We start from the raw sequence: 18411 nt of genomic DNA on the forward strand, positions 1-18411 counted from the left end.
GCCAAACTCTGCAAGCAATTGTGCAGTAGCTGTTACCAAATACTTTATGTTGTGCATTGCTTGGTTTTTTTTTTCTTCTTATTTTGAAATGAGTGAAGAGACTAGTCCCGGGCCACTGTGGACTTTTGGCCCCTCACTATACCAGAAGGGGATGGAGGTTCCATTGACCATGTGTCAGTTCTCTCCTTTCACAGAACATGGATGTAAGCTGGTCGCCCTGTGAGGAGCAGGTAGGACTTGCTTCCCAGCTCCACTCTCTGCACTGGCGATTGTGATTAGAGTTTGTTTATGGTTGCAGCCACCACGTCAGTTGAGAGTGTACACACCCTGCACTACAGTGACAGGAAAACAAAACCTGTCAACATGTTGTTGTTGTGGTCTTCAGTCCTGAGACTGGTTTGATGCAGCTCTCCATCCTACTCTATCCTGTGCAAGCTTCTTCATCTCCCAGTACCTACTGCAACCTACATCCCTCTGAATCTGCTTAGTGTATTCATCTCTTGGTCTCCCACTATGATTTTTACCCTCCACGCTGCCCTCCAATGCTAAATTGGTGATCCCTTGATGCCTCAGAACATGTCCTACCAACCGATCCCTTCTTCTGGTCAAGTTGTGCCACAAACTTCTCTTCTCCTCAATCGTATTCAATACTTCCTCATTAGTTATGTGATCTACCCATCTAATCTTCAGCATTCTTCTGTAGCACCACATTTTAAAAGCTTTCAGTTTCAGTCTACATGTTAAAAAAAATGACAAATATCTGCCAAAATACAAGAGAAAAGAGGTCTGAGGACTCTCAGGAAAGACATTCATTGTTAACTTCCAAGAGTTTTTCGCGTAATTCTGAATAATATTGGCAAACCTCTGTTACATCCCTTTTACTCTTGTTTGTGGTATGGAATTTTGCAGTTAGCTGTGTGCACGTGCCCTTGCCCGTGCATTTGTGTTTGTGGTTTTTTTATGATCACTTGGATTTTTATTTTGTGGCAAATAGCAAATATTAGTTTCTTTCTTTCTTTCTTTCTCTCTCTCTCAGTGCTCAGTATGCAGTGAAGCTTCCAAGAAATATTTAAATATATTTTATGTAATCTAATTAATTTCACTGCACTGTTTTTCCCAGAATTGATATGCTTCCTCAGAATTTTATTTTTCTGTTTCCATTATTGATCGGACCATTTCAGTTGTTGTCAATGGAGGTCTGAACATTTAAGAGGTGAAAGAGAGAAGGTAAATGAAATTTGGTGATGAAGATCAATATTATTCTATTTAAGCCGAAAGCTGTCCCAATGTGTGGTGTCTTTCTCTTGATTCCTTTGCCAGGTTTCTCACTGAAGTAGTTCCCAGCATCCGCAATTCGATCTTCTGTGAAGCTTGGCTCTTGTATGGAGTGTGTTCCAATTTTTCATTTTTGTTATTTATTTATGTATTTTTAATTTTAATTTTAGGGTTTCAATGGTGCTTGGTATTTTTGGGCCATGACAATTGTCAGGCCCATTTGTGTTGCCAACATCAATGTTACCACTTCAAGAAGTATTTTCCTTTGGAAGTTTGCATCATGTTTAACTATTGGAAATTTTAGTTTGGAAAAACTTGGCAGTGTTTCACTGCTACATTGAGGTTTGCAAGTCCCAGAGGATTTTGTAAGCACTCTCTCTCAGCATGGAGAACTGACAGATCATGCTGCAGTCTGCCATCATACCATCATAGTTGTCTCCATCTGTAACTCAATAGTGGGTCTCTTTCAAGTTCCTGTCATCCAGAGACTACTCTTTTTGGCTTTGAACCAGCTATGGCAGACCTAAGTTTCACATTATTACTAAACATTAATAATTTAAGGAGTAAAGGTAACAACTCGCCAAATAGTTGAGATCCTGAGTCATCAATGGGCACATAACAGGGTGGAGAACATTTGTTTCTTTCAGGTGAATGCTTTTTCAAACCTATACAATACACGTACAGACACATTCATCTGCACAGCTACATTTTCCTCTGTGTGTGTGTGTGTGTGTGTGTGTGTGTGTGTGTGTGTGTGTGTGTGTCTGTCTGAACTTCCCATTACCATGTTTATTATTGAACTTTTGCATATGTTGGTTTAGTGGGTACAGAGATAGAATCTTAATTACATTAATTTAAAAGAAGTCACTTTCTGCTTCTGAATGTACTAGCTGATAATAACCCGTTTCACTGGGGTTTTAGTTTTCGTGTCAGTAGTTTTATAAATGTAATAATGGACATAAAAGCTCCAGTGAAAGTATTTTGTTTAATTATTATTATTGTTTATTAATTATTATTATTATTATTATTGTTGTTGTTGTGATTAATATGACAAATGTCCCACCTATAAATTCTTTACACCAAATTAAATCCTTTCTGTTGTTCCAAATGCTTTCATTTGGAAGCATGCATTATAGTGTCCTTTCTTAAGAAACGGTGCCTACTGCACAGTAGGCACAAAACAAAGCACGAATTTGCTGAGAGACAAATGTTGATTGAAACAAAATGAAATATAATCGTAGAACCTGCCCAAAAATGCCAAGAAATTTTGTTCATATGTTTAGGCTCTCAGTGGCACAAAAATCAGACTGTACTTCACAAAGGTGGGGGGGATGTTGCCATCATTCGGTAGGTTTACCACTGCTATGACGAAACAGCAATTAGTATTAGTGGTGTTAAACAGCAGCTAAAATCCCTAAAACTCAATGAGGGCCCAGTAGAACCCTTGTCAAGTTCTATGCAGAATGAGTGAGTTAGCTCTGTTCTGGACCACAATTTACTGCAGATCCTTTGAATCACAAAAAGCCGGCCAGGGTGGTCGCAGTTTCAAATCCTGCCTCGGGCATGGATGTGTGTGATGTCATTAGGTTTAAGTAGTTCTAGGGGACTTATGACCTCAGCAGTTGAGTCCCATAGCCCTCAGAGCCAATCAAAAATAAATTCAACAAATGAAGAAGAATACAAATCATTTCTAGCCATTACCCACAGATCTGCTGTCCTGTACCATCCATCTCTATTTGTTGCAGTATCTTACTACAAATTCTGGCTTTAAACATAATGACCTACATGAAACATGACGTTAATAGAAATGAGCATGAGTGTTGAAAATATCCAGCGTGCAAAAGTCTTCAAACACGGATTAAGGAAACACTGTTTATTCAATATTCCTAGACTTTTGAAATACTTTTGATTCAGTACCACAAACAAAACACTTTAGTATGGGATATCTAATGAGATTTACGACTCAATGGCAAATTACCTGACAAGCAGGACACAGCACAATGTCTTAGATGGAGCGTCTTCTACAGACACTAAAATAATGGATGGTGTGTGCCAACGGAATGTAATGGAATGATTATTGATCATGTTATATATTAATGATTTGTGGGTAATATTTGTTGAAATCTCGGTTTTTTTTGCAGATGATGCAATTTTCAGGTAAAAATTGCCGTTCAATCTTGATAATATCAGCCTGTTGCAAATATTGTCAAATAACTATTAACGGAGAATTGTCAAATTCTGCAGCCAAGAAAACATAGAAACATAGTATCGTTTGACTACATAATATATGATTTTTCTGCAGTTTGTTAGTGTTAGGTTTTAATTTAGTTCAGTATGTGGCCTGCTATTTCAAGTTCTCTTATTTAAATTATGTTTTATTTTCAGATTCTTTTACAAGAAACACAAATGCACACACACACTCAATCCATTGGTTTCATGGAGTTAAATGATTTGTTGACATTACAAATGGTTTATTATTGTTGTATTTTGGTTTAGGAAAATACCATTGTATTCACTGTGTTGTGTTTTCCATTCCAAGGAGATCAGATCCTGTAATTCTTCAAACAGTGAACATTGCAAATTAGTGTACTAAAAGTTATATATCCTATCAAAGTTTCTTGGCACTTAGTAACCATTGATTATGATGTGTCTATATTTATGCTATAATCTGATTGCATAGATGCATTTGCTAAGGCATTTTTTTAAAATTATGCTTTATTTGTAAAATATATTGTGTTTAAATAATTATTTTTTGTTATATATATTAGAATGACTGTAAAAAAGCTACTATTTTATCATGTGCCTCAGCTATGTGACTTCTATTTGTTTATAACTTTCCAAATATGTATACATGCCTTGTATTCTGTATTTTAAATTTCTTCAGACTGAATTCCTCTTTGAATCTCTGTTAATTGTTGGTTACTTATATATTACCTTTCGTCAATTTTTTTTTCTATTTTTTTCTCATATAAACTTTAATTACCACTGAATACTTGTGATTATAACCATGTTTATTTATCATGTATCCTCCATATTATACAATAGGGTGATAATATGTGAATATATTATGTTTTATGTATTAATGTTTGTATGGCATATATTGTGTATAATATTTGGACTGCATGCAACCGTGCCTTTCGAAATCAACAATGTGATATGTAAGGCCACTATATTTTCTGTACATAAAAGGTGTTTGAAGTATTTGCTTCACTAAGTGGCCTTGCATAAAGATGTTTTCATCATTATTTTAATGATTATTTTAATTTGATACTCTAGTAGTGCATTGTCGGAGAAATAGCTTAGAAATTATTAGTTTGAAGTAACGAAATAACACTGGCTGTTCTACAAAATTGAGAATAATTCTATCCATGAGCATAATTATATTTACTGCAGTTTTAGACAGGTTTTGAGTATGCGGTGGTCACAATAATTGAATGAATGTCTTGCTGCTAAAATGAGCCATTGCCTGACATGTCTGTTAACATATCATGAGTGATTTTTTTTATTTTTATTATATACAAATATTTATATATTAATATATAATTTTTTAATTGCGAGACCTTTATGTTGCTCAGAAATTGTTTCTCTATGTTATTCTCATTGTCTCACCTATGTATCACCATTGCAGCTTGTTATATTCACAAACATATTTTTCTTAAAAGAATTAAGTGTAATATATTGGAACAAAGTTTCCTAAGTATTTTTGTTTGTTCCAAGGTGTGTATGTAACGCCTGCTGTTGATAATGAAATATTTGTGAAAAAACTGAATATAAAATAAAAATAATAGTTATTTATAATCAATACTTCATTGTTGTATTGTTATTGTTTTTCCTGTCAGTCTGCATTACTAATAACAAATAATGCTTACTGTGACTAGAAAAAAGTACAAAGAAATCTGATGGGCAGAATTAAATACATGACTATCATGAGAAAGAATCTAAGTAACTGTTAACCGTTGCTTACAGTTGATTCGTTCCTCTTTCACAACAGCCAGCTTTTATGGTTCTAAAGATGAAACGCAATTTGTAAGAGACCATGAGTTGATACAGAAAATGATGACTGAAAATGTATTTTCAATGCAAAGACACATTTTTTCTCAACACTTACATCTTTCGCACTTAGCATACTTACCAATTGTAACCCATCCACTCACTCTGTGTGTGTGTGTGTGTGGGGGGGGGGGGGGGGGGCAATAGAAGAGTGCAGTTTCCAAGTTATGTGCTGTGGTTGAAGTTTGAGCCTCAAGTGCTGTATGTGATAAAGTCACAAGAAAAGATGACAAAATTATTCTTATTATTTACTTCTTGATGCCATCAAAGACTGGTTTCGGGAGAAGGAATGTGTGAGGCAAGGTGAAGTAACTCTTCATACACACGGTCCATAGGGAAACTGTTTTCATGGCAATGTCCCAGATTTGACCAACAAAACATTTGTGGAGTATTGTGCAAAGCAGACTTGATGCTAATCTGTGAATACCCACATCACTAACTGCTCCCATTTCAGTTATGCACAAAACTCATATGCAATTGAACCAGGACTGATCGAAAACCCAGGCTAAAATACACATATGAGTGTGGATATTGTTGTAAAGCTGTAAAGGAGAAGATTGCTCATCAGTACCTAGGGTAAGCCCATAAGCAGTCTTGCACCACAATTTCAGGTTTGTGTCTGGATAGTGCTTTACAGTGCAAGTAAGCCCAGACTTAAAATACTAGCATTTTGTAAATACATGATGAGACTTACAATTTCTATGGTTATCTTCCCAACCATATACTCTCTCTCTCTGCATTTGTAGTTGACAAAATGATTTAGTTTTCTCTGAAAGTTATTTCGAGCAGTTAGTTCATGAACTCAAGGGAATACTAAACGGTTGTGAAAACACGCTTGACCTCTTAGCAACAAATAATCCTGAGTTAATAACGAGCATCAAACCCAATACAGGGATTAGTGAACACAGGGTTGTTGTAGTGAGACTGAGTATTGTAACCCCCAAATCCTCTAAAAATAAATGAAAAATATACCTGTTCGAAAAAGCAGATAAAAATTCACTTGACGCCTGCCTGAGAGACAATCTCCACTCCTTCCAAATTGATAATATAAGTGTAGACGAGATGAGGCTTGAATTCAAAGAAATAGTATGAGCAGCAAATTGAGAGGTTTATACCAAATAAATTAACAAACGACAGAACTGATCCTCCTTGGTACACAAAAGGCTCAGAATTCTATTGCAGAAACAGCGAAACAAACATGCCAAATTTAAACAGGCACTAAATCCCCAAGATTGACAATCTTTTACAGAAGCTTGAAATTTAGTGCGGACTTCAATGTGAGATGCTTATAAAAGTTTCCACAACGAAACCTTGTCTCATAACCTGGTAGAAAATCCAAAGAGATTCTGGTTATATGACAAGTATGCTAGTGGCAAGAAACAATCAATGACTTCTCTGCGCAATAGCAATGGAGATTCTATCAAAGACAGTGCTGGAAGGGAGAACCGATAGAGGTACTCAGGGTACCCTCCGCCACACACCGTCAGGTAGCTTGCAGAGTATGGATGTAGATGTAGATGTAGATGTGGATGCCAAAGCAGAGTTACTAAACACATCCTTCCAAAATGCCTTCACAGAAGAAGACAAAGTAAATATTCCAGAATTGTAAATATCCTTGGAGTAGTGAAGCAACTTAAATCACTTAATAAAAGCAAGTCTTCTGGTCCAGACTGTATACCAGTTAGGTTCCTTTCACAGTATGCTGATGCATTAGCTCCATACTTAACAATCACATATAACCATTTGCTCGACAAAAGATCCATACCCAAAGACTGGAAAGTTGCACAGGTCAGACCAATATTCAAGAAAGGTAGTAGGAGTTATCCGCTTAGAACATTATGAATTACTTTGAAGAAAACGGTCTATTGACACACAGTCAACATGGGTTTAGAAAACATTGTTCCTGTGAAACACAACTATCTCTTTATTCACATGAAGTGTTGAGTGCTATTGACCAGGGATTTCAGATTGATTCCGTATCTCTGGATTTCGGGAAGGCTTTTGACACTGTACCACACAAGCAGCTTGTAGTGAAATTGTGTGCTTCTGAAATATCGTGTCAGTTATGTGACTGGATTTGTGATTTCCTGTCAGAGAGATCACAATTTGTAGTAATAGATGAAAAGTCATTGAGTAAAACAGAAGTGATTTCTGGCGTTCCCCAAGGTAGTGTTATAGGCCGTTTGCTGTTTTTTATCTATATAAACTATTTGGGTGACAATCTGAGCAGCCACCTTAGGTTGTTTGCAGATGACGTTGTCATTTATTGACTAATAAACCATTAGGAGATCAAAACAAATTGCAAAACGATTTAGAATAGATATCTGAATGGTGCGAAAATTGGCAGTTGACCTTAAATAACAAAAAGTGTGAGGTCATCCACATGAGTGCTAAAAAGAATTCGTTAAACTCTGGTTACACGATAAATCAGTCAAATATAAAGGCCGTAAATTCAATTAAATACCTAGGAATTACAATTACAAACAATTTAAATTGGAAGGAACACACAGAAAATTTTGGGAAGGCTAACCAAAGACTGGGTATTATTGGCAGGACACTTAGAAAATGTAACAGATCTACTAAGGAGACTGCCTACACTAGGCTTGTCCATCCTCTTTTAGAATACTGCTGTGCAGTGTGGGATCCTTACCAGATAAGAGTGATGGAGTACATAAAAAGAAGGGCAGCATGTTTTGTATTATTGCAAAATATGGGAGAGTGTGTCACTGAAATGATACAGGATTTGGGCTGGACATCATTAAAAGAAAGGTGTTTTTCGTTGGTGACTGAATTTTGTCACGCAATTCCAATCACCAACTTTCTCTTCCAAAAGTGAAAATACTTTGCTGACGTCAACCTACATGGGGATAAACAATCACCACGATAAAATAAGGGAAATCAGATCTCGTACGGAAAGATATAGGTGTTCATTCTTTCCGCACGCTATAAGAGATTGGAATAATAAAGAAGGTGGTTTGATGATCCCTCTGCCAGGCACTTAAATGTGATTTGCAGAGTATCCATGTAGATGTAGATTGTATTGTTAGCACCAGTTACAATCGTTAATACTGTGTCGCATGTGTTTGAGGGTTTGACGATCTCATGCTAGAGGGTGTACGTAATATTCTAGCGATCAGTGTATGTGAACAACAGTTTCATGTGTATCTGTAGTTGCAACAAATTACCTTAGAGACATTGGCCTATGGGCTGCATTTCTCTTTACTGTTGAATAGCAACTGATGGTTTAAATCATGTTTGATTCCCTCTTTGTTTACCTTAAAAAGACAAATGTGTTGAAAGGTTCATCTTTCTGAGTGGCCTTTCTTCCAAGTCCTTTGTGAGTCTTCAGAAATGAAGAAATTTGCAAATATAATTCAGAATAATGTGAAAATGGTTGGAGTATAACACTGAAGATTAGAGAAGCATTCTGCAGCACATCTGACATAATCTTGATATATTGCAGTTTTAAAGTATGGTACAGGCCCAAGACGGAACACAGATGAAGAAATGAGTTTTCCTATTAGGTGTGGTGAGGGAATGTGGAGTATGTCTGTAGCTGTTGATAATCCATAAAAGAGTGGAGATGTTTTTTGTCCGCAGTAAAAGAGCATATCTTTTAAAAAGTATATGTCTTGTAGTTGGAACTTGACCTTTATTCTGTGCATAAAATTTACTCATTGCTGCTGGTCAAGAACCTGAGGATGGTATGTGCTGTGTCTCCCAGCTGTGATACACAACGTTAGCATCTGAAAGCACCAAACAACAGGCAAGCTCATTGTGGTGCCACACACAGTATGGTCAGTCACGTACTAGATGCACACGTATGAGAAATTACTTCATGCTTATGCTACAACACACCCAAGTAGTCCATTCACATAGCAATGGTTACATCTTCCACCACAGAGAACACTGAAACCTGGAAATATTCGATACCCCTCCCAGATATACCACAGTTGTGCATTGATATGCTGGGTGCATTATTTAGGCAGTCATGTGCTCACAATCAGCCATTTCCAGCTCTCACAAATTGCCTGCTTTCACCTACAGTTATTGGACAGTTTCATCTACAAACTAACAGTAGTTACCAATGAATTTCATCCACTGGACATTTAACACAGAGTGTTAGACTAGTCAGTCATCAGCTGCTGTGTTGGGTCAGTATAGGTTCGGAACTTTCACATCAGGGCCACACCTTCTCACAAAGCAAATGTACATTATTTTAATGCATGACTGTTTTTGTGTCTCATGTGTTACCATAGTAATACTCTTTTAGATACTTTTCCTGTGATGTGAGTATGCTAAGTGTACAAGTAGGCCACTTTCCTGTTCCCACAGAACTCTGCACGGAGGGTTCACTTCTTACTACCTTTATTTTGGGCACCTAAGTTATCAGTGAATACAGCATTATGCATTATGATTTCTGGAAAACAGTTATTTAAATATCTATAACATATAGCTTAGGTACCCTCCATGCCAGGAGTATATTAGACCCTTCTGATAAGTGTCCTGAGATGGTAGAAATTTCCACGATACAATTCTAGGAATTGTGATAATTTTTGAGATGCAAAAGTTTACTGAAGTTAAACTAACATGTTTGTTACACTGAATAAACATGAAATGTAGTGTCTCAAACAGGAGATGAAACTATTTTTATTCTATTATGAGATGGAGGCACACTAGTGTCTTAGCTAACAAGTAGTTCTAAGTGTGTATGCCCAAGATTAATACTGTGAAACGGATTGATTCAAGGAAAAGTGAATAACAGTGTATAGCCAGGTGTTAAGACTCACTTGGATAATAAAAGATCAATAAGTTGGTGCTTCAGTAAATACCTTACTTGTGTTTTTTAAGTCTCTTTCTCAGAACCCTGAAGAGTTTGTTCATGTGCTAAACCCATTAATTAATTATTCTATTGTTAGTGCTAATACAATTGTTGATGCCATGGGAAAAGCGACTGCCAATAAGAAAATTATGAATAAAACAATGCAAGATAATTTATTTTTTGTTCAGTCTCAGTTGCACATTTTTAATTAGTTTACATGTTTTGATCACTCAGGATCATCCTCAGATCTAAAACAAAGTAAAACTAAATATTTACCACCTACTATTTTAGAATAAGTAGAAAAAAAGAATTGTAAATGAATTTAGAATTTACTTATGTAGTGAACTCAGCAACATGTCTATTCAGAACCACATATCAGAGTGCTGCAGTCAATATTTTTTAGAGGTACGTGTAGGAGGTAGGGTGGGGGGAATGGAATAGAGTAAGGAAGGGCAGGGTGTCCAGAAAAACTTGAAATCTTGAAAACTTGGAATTTTCAAAATTATGAAAAAGCCTTTAATTTTATTTAAAAAGCTTGATTTTTTAACTTTTTTGGTACCATACTCATATCGGTATGCTATCAGTTTAAACCATCTGTGATATTTCAAATAGCATTCGAATATTCAAACAGGAATCTACATATTATACACATAATACCCATTGGTGATCCAATGTTTACACAATGATTTGTAACTGTTTTACACCCATAGAACTGTGGCATGAGGTAGGGATCTGAGGAAGCTAATTGGTGCTACAGTGTGAAAGGTGGGGAGAGATGGGAGTATTCATTGCTTCAAAGTTGGCATTAAATACAGATCAAAGTTGGCATTAAATATAGATCCGCTACTATGGTAGAAATACGTGAAAGTCATAAAATCTGTAAAAACGTTTTATAGACACGTTAATATTCAGTTTGGTACTACTATACAATTGTTAGATTGCTGTCACTGGCAGCAATTGAAAACAAGACATGATAGTCATAAAGAGTAATGACTTGTACTGATATGTATCTATCAGATGTATGGGGCAGAAAGCCTGCTTGACGGTGACAGTGTGACATAATACACTGAAGAGCCATGAAACTGGTACACCTGTCTAATATCGTGTAGGGCCCCCACAAGCACACAGAAGTGCCGCAACATGACATGGCATGGACTCTACTTCTCTCTGAAGTAGTGTTCGAGGGAATGGACACCATGAATCCTGCAAGCCTGTCCATAAATCCGTAAGAGTATGAGGGGGTGGAGAGCTCTTCTGAACAGCATGTTGCAAGGCATCCCAGATATGCTCAATAATGTTCATGTCTGGGGAGTTTGGTAGCCAGCAGAAGTTTTTAAACTCAGAAAGGTGTTCCTGGAACCACTCTGTGGCAGTTCTGGATGTGTGGCGTGTCGCATTGTGCTGCTGGAATTGCCCAAGTCCATCGGAGACATGATTCGATGCAAGTGATCGGACAGGATGCTTATGTGTGTGTCACCTGTCTAGATGTATCTGGGGGTCCCCTATTACTCCAACTTTACATGCCCCACACCATTACAAGGCCACCACCATCTCGAACAGTCCCCTGCTGACATGCAGGGTCCATGGGTTCAAGAGGTTGTCTCCATACCCGTACACATCTATCCGCTCGATACTATTTGAAATGAGACTCGTCCGACCAGGCAACATGTTTCCATTCATCAACAGTTCAATGTCGGTGTTGACGGGCCCAGATGAGGCGTAGAGCTTTGTGTCGTGCAGTCGCCAGGAGTACATGAGTGGGCCCTCAGCTCTGAAAGCCCATATCGATGATGTTTCATTGAACAGTTCGCACGCAGGCTCTTGTTGATGACCCAGAATCGAAACATTCAGCAGTTTGTGGAAGGGTTACACTTGTCGCGTTGAACTATTGTCTTCCGTCGTCGTTGGTCCTGTTCTTGCAGGATCTTTTTCCGGCCGCAGCGATGTCGGAAATTTGATGTTTTACCGGATTCCTGATATTCACGGTACACTCGTGACCGGGAAAATCCCCACTTCATCGCTACCCCGGAAATGGTGTATCCCATCGCTGGTGCGCAAGCTATGACGCCACGTTTAAACTAATTTAAAAGTTGATAACATGCTATTGTAACAGCAGAAACAACTGCGCCAGACACTTGTTGTCTTACATAGGCGTTGCCGACCGCAACGTCGTATTCTGCCTGTTTACATATCTTTGTATTTGAATACACTTGCCTATACCAGTTTCTTTGGCGCTTCAGAGCATTATCAATGAAGAAGTTAATGCTAGCCACCGGTTTTACAGTGGGGTAATCCGCAATCCTGTGTCGATAAATCTGTAGCTTATGATTCCTTGCTTGGCCGTTTCGTCGAGCAGAGCGGCAATAACCTCGAGTAGTAATGAAATTAAAACAAGGCTGTTGTAAAATAATTATCCAAACAGGAGGAGAGTAATGGCATTTTAGACATTTCTATCCCTCATTTGGCAGCGGTTATACATTTATCGCTACTGAGTAATTATTCAGCTTTTTTTTATGTAGTCTCCTGTTTGCATTTCCTTCCGTTCGCAAAACTACGTGACGTTTACAATAATTTTTCTCGCGTCTCCCTGTGTCGGATACGGATCAGGTTGAAACTGTGACAGTTTACTGCGCAGTGGCTACTTACTACAATGCCACAACCCGTTGGATCGCCTTGCTCGGCGGTAGTTCCAAGCGGTACGAAGTACAGCGGATACAGAATAAAATAAACACTTTCCTTCAAATGCGTTCGTGTATTCGGTAGTATTTTCTCTTTTAAGCAGATGAATTAAGGTAGAAACTCCCTTGCGACATAAATAAGTACTGCGCAGATTGTCAAATTAAAGAACGCGTGCTTGGTAATAACAGTTGGCGACATTGTACAACCAACAATAATTGGAAAGAGAACGAACGGAACGAAATTGTAGTACTGCTTTGAACACGACAGCGCTAGCAGTTTATTTAAAATAGTATTTTCGCCTTGGCGATGTTGAAATTTTAAAAACGTCGAACTCACGTACAAGCACAACGCAATATCGGAACGTCTTTTGAGCTTCTATTTCCGTGGATTGCTCCTGATCCCAAAAGCAGTAGGAATGCTATTTGTACTTGATCAACATTCCAGAACTGGGAGAAGGGCTTTGGAAAGTCACGCCGAGAGCATAAAGCACCATAGTATCAGTCCTAATTTGCAAAAAGTCGCTGCATTCATGCAACGATTGAATCTTCAGCAATAAATTTCGAGACAGTAAATCGTACATCACTTCAAGGAATTTTTACTAAGAACTTTTACACAACTTATAACCTTTTAAATCGGTTATTTTTAGTACCCGTTGTATCTAAGATCGTATAAAATATCACAAATTAATTTATTGCTAAATATAAAAATCTGTGAAAATCAATATTTTATAAAACACATAAGCAACTTACCTTTGTTATTTAGTCGTTCTTCTGGAGAGAGGCAATGCAACGTTTGAATCTTCAGCAATAAATTTCGAGACAGTAAATCGTACATCACTTCAAGGAATTTTTACTAAGAACTTTTACACAACTTATAACCTTTTAAATCGGTTATTTTTAGTACCCGTTATATCTAAGATCGTATAAAATATCACAAATTAATTTAATGCTAAATATAAAAATCTGTGAAAATCAATATTTTATAAAACACATAAGCAACTTACCTTTGTTATTTAGTCGTTCTTCTGGAGAGAGACAATGGTCTTTAGTGGTTTAGTTTAGGGACGAAGTAGTTGCACCACCCACCCCCGATTCCTGAAAGAATCGAAGTCCCATGTATAAAACAACTCCCAATGTCTGAAAGAAACATATCGGTAATAAACAGTTAACAACTTAAAACGTCGTGCTTGAAGGTGAAACGGCGAATATTTAGGAAGCGATACTCTGTTTCTCTCTCATTGTTTTATGACACTATAAGCGAGAAATAGTTTAGAAAAGTTTTAAATATGGTGTAAAGTTCATTGAAAGTCTCTAAGCGCTCTCATTCTCAAATACTGGGTGAATACAGTCTGGGTATTTTGCGCGCTGTGGGTTACGCTGTCAACACATGTGCATAGTTGCTAAGTATAATATTTGACTTATTGTGTTAAACCTGTAACCCTAAGATTATTTCTCTTAATGAGTAGATTATCACAGCATTTTAAATTTCTAAATTCGGTCAATAAGTATATGAAATACAGGAAATAAAATTTTTGTTACCCCTGGAAGCTGTTATGTAACTTGCAGGTGGAGCCGAGTTTGACCATTGGCTGCTTAGGAGGAGTGTGAGCTTAGCTGTATGAGCCGAAAGCGAGTTCAAATATCATACAGGATGAGACTTGAGAATCACATTTTCCCTGTTATGCGCATAAGATTCTTCTCAATGATGGATACAAAAAAATCTCAGTTGCGTTATTAAAATATGCGACAAAGAAAGTGAGGTTTAAGCTAGAGAAGAGAGTGGGACATGAAGGAACTATCCAGTTGCAAAACTTTTTTTTAGGAGGGAGATGGGACTTTAATCCCAATTTTGAGAAATTTTGTGAACTATTTTTAGTCTGAAGAACAATTTGTTAATTTGTAAATGTGTATTATTTACTAAATAATATAGACTGAATCGTTTTTAATAAGAGGTGCAGTATTAAACAAAGTGGTATATTCAACGCCACGGAACAATCCAGGGAATTAGTCTACAGTGCAGTCATATTTATTATCAGTTGACGTTAAAAGAGCCGAAATTTTGTACTGTTTGCGGACCTGCAGTAGCCATTGTCAGCTCGGAGCTCAGCATACTTTGTACTGTTATTCTCTTCATTATTTCCGGATAGGCAAATTGCAAAGAAAATCCAACTCCAAAAATCAAAACTTTGCTACAGCATTGTGTACAAATTGGTACCATACATGAGGCATAAACTAGCTGACCTCATTGACAAACGTGAAATAGTCGTATTTGTATTTGATGAAAGTATGAATACTGTTTCTCGAAAAACCCAGATGGATTTATATGTACGATTTTGGGACCATGAGAAATCATTAATAACAACAGTAGTGTGACAATGCCAGCGTCACCCCACTCTGCATTGTTCCCAAAATTTATCCGAGATGGCGGCAATAGATGTGGCAACATTGCAATGATATCATAGTACGAAGTTAAAATTTTGGTGGGAAAATAGGTCACTTGGGCTACCTTCACCAACCTATCACCCTCCTCTCCACTCTCCCTTCCGCCCTCCCCTCCCCTTCCCCTTCCCTCCCCTCCCCTCCCCTCCTCTCCCCTCCTCAATAAAATTATGGGGAAAAAGGTCACTTGGGCTACTTCCACTAACCTAAGTCATCCAACCACAACCTCTTCCTTGGAATTGGTGGGAAAAGGACTCAGCCTGTGCTGGGGAGCTGGACAGGATGGATGTAAGTCTTTATTTTGCATGCAGTGTTAACTTGAACAATTTGAGTTGCCACAGGCAGTAGCTTCATCCAGTGTGTTCACCATGGGGTCAGGAGTCCAACTGACCTAGTACACAATACTGCCACAAGAGGGCACTGTTGTCCCATGGCAGTGTGGGGGAAAAATGGGGTGGAAAGAATTCAGTCTGTATCCAGGTGCTGGAGAGAGGAAGGAGTGTACTTCATTTTCAGTGGGAAGTTGGAACATTTTATTTAGAGATGAATTTCACGTAGTTTATTTATCACTCTGAAACAAAACACTCGCTCTGACCTGCTTGGGGTCACAATTATAGCCCACAGAGCTGCAAACTACTCATAAATTATCGAAATAATGCAGTACACTAATGTACAGACATGTTCACTACGCATAAAACTGGCAAAATAATGCATGTATAACGTTCTGCAAACACGTTCACAAAGCTTAAACAGCTGAAATAATGCAGTGCACAAACACTACTTGCATGTGAAAACACTTTCAGACTATCGTTAAGAAATTCGACCATATCAGCAAACTGTTCCCTACAGAGTTCCAAGGTGGAATGATGGCCAGATGCATTGTTCCAAGCGACCCCAATGGGATACCCCATCCCACATGTGAGACACCTGTGGCTGCACACGTTTATCCAGTCACCATGGCTGACGAATAGCTTTCATAGCTGCGGGTCCAACGCCGAGCGAGATGTTTGCATAACGACTCGCCCTCGTGGGGTAAACTAAAAGGTTGTCAGTGTTATACTGACATAACATGTCTATATAAATCAGAGCCCAATCTTCCTTTCAGAAATCGTTAAGTGTTGCAGAAATAGTTAATGGTCGCTTTTGTTGTTGTAGGAGCTTTTGTGATGTCTCAGCTTGCCTGCATGGAAATTCTTGTCCTGACAGGACCTGTTTACGAAAACAGCCCAGAATAAAACCGTAAGCATTCTTCCTGAGGGTCCTAATGAGGCACCCCGTCCATCAAGTGTTACCCCTCCCGGAAATTGTAACACAGTGCTTTGAACATACGTCTTAGAAACAGTAAACTTTCTTACCACTAAAAGCCTTCATCATGTTTGTGAATGCTTGCGAAAACACCATTAATGATTCGAAGAACTGTCCTACAGAAGAGAAAAATCGCTGGCATTTTCGGTGTCCTATTGCTGTTGGTCTGGAAATGTCCTAATGCCACAATGGCGGACGAGGGACAGCATCCTGCCAGAGATGGATGGTCTGCTTCAACTTGTCTTGGAATACTTGAACAAAGAAGACTTCATGTTACACTCAGAACTTTCTGTAGATACCTTTCCCCCATCCTATTTGAATCAGTTCATAGAGGCTCCTATGTCCCAGCACAAAGGATGTCTCGTGAATGAATGGAGCATTCTGATTGGCTCTTACTGAATTTACCCGTCAAACTGCTGCTGCTGGTGGTATGGGATCATTGTCTGCCACTTTTTTCTGCTGATGACACTTTGAGTGGCAGATTGCCATATTGCGCTGCCAGTTAAACCCTGCAAAATTGGTCTACAGATCATGAAATACTGGAAGACACATCTTCAGTTACACTGCTCTGCCACTGAAGAGGGAACATTGAAAATTTCTGCTGAAACCGATACCCAACGGGGCCATATATCACCACATACCGTGTCGATGTAGTAAACACACAATTCGTTTCCTACTCCAAACAAAATCATCACTTTTGCATCCTGCATATAGCTAGTGACCACCAGACACTCGTACATATACCACGAAGACAGATAGGATAAGCACGTGGATGATATATAGTCCTCGCAGAACTAGATATATCCCGCAAGGTTGGTAGGTGATTCACTGCAGCTGACGGTCAAAAGTCATGAGCTCTCACACACACTGGTCTGACGCGTGTCCATATCACCCTCAGCAGACCGAGGTCACTCTCCAAACTGTTGTACAAAGGCTGCGTCGATTCCCCTCGGCACAGCAGCATTACTCTTTCTGGTCCTGACCTGCTTGCTTTCTACACCCATCTCCAGTCTCTGGAGTTACAATAACTTATGTATTTTCACATGGTTTGCCGGAATATCATACCGTTTACGCAATACTTCTCGATATCAAGGACGTAGCAATATGCTACCGATCGCTTGCACCGTATAATCCGAAGATATAGACTGGAAATTATTTCTCTAGAAACCCAAAACTTTAGCGAAGTGCAGCGTGCTGTAAACCACTGTGTAACTATCCCGTCTCCAAGGATCTTTAAGTGAAAACTCGAAAAAATAGGTGAAAATGATATTTCCACTCGCGAATACCGATGTCGCTAATAGAACAGATTCCAAATCCATCCTTATAATTTACAACGTAAACTAAGGTGCTTCTGATGCGCAGAAAACTAGAAAATGTGTCTTACATCTGTGTTTCATCTGGTAGATGCACACACTACAATCGACGTTATCTCAACCTAATAAAAGCGGAAATGTGTAGAAGCAGTAACCGAACAATTTATATGGAAGGGAATAATGGTCCAGCGCAAACACATGTCCATATTGAAACTTCTCAAATTTCCACGGAGAACACACATGATCACGATGGCTGTCCAACACATGGTGAGTTGTTGTTGTTGCGATCTTCAGACCAGAGACTGGTTTGATGCAGCTCTCCATCCTACTCTATCCTGTGCAAGCTTCTTCATCTCCCAGTACCTACTGCAACCTACATCCTTCTGAATCTGCTTAGTGTATTCATCTCTTGGTCTCTCTCTGAGATTTTTACCCTCCACACTGCCCTCCAATACTAAATTGGTGATCCCTTGATGCATCAGAACATGTCCTACCAACCGATTCCTTCTTCTAGTCAAATTTTGCCACA

General features: G+C 38.4%; 1 protein-coding gene across 4 annotated transcripts in view; it reads left to right on the top strand.

Moving 5' to 3' along the window:
- Positions 1 to 5079, top strand: part of LOC126297885 (GTPase-activating protein and VPS9 domain-containing protein 1) — a 280670-nt gene extending 275591 nt beyond the window's left edge. For all 4 annotated transcript variants that reach the window (XM_049989182.1, XM_049989183.1, XM_049989180.1 and 1 more), the window contains exon 30: positions 3661 to 5079. The gene's annotated coding sequence lies outside the window, so the exon portion shown is untranslated. The remainder of the gene's footprint in view (positions 1 to 3660) is intronic.
- Positions 5080 to 18411: the final 13332 nt, after the last annotated feature.

The sequence above is a fragment of the Schistocerca gregaria genome, chromosome X (genome assembly GCF_023897955.1).
Source record: "Schistocerca gregaria isolate iqSchGreg1 chromosome X, iqSchGreg1.2, whole genome shotgun sequence".
NCBI lineage: Eukaryota > Metazoa > Arthropoda > Insecta > Orthoptera > Acrididae > Schistocerca > Schistocerca gregaria.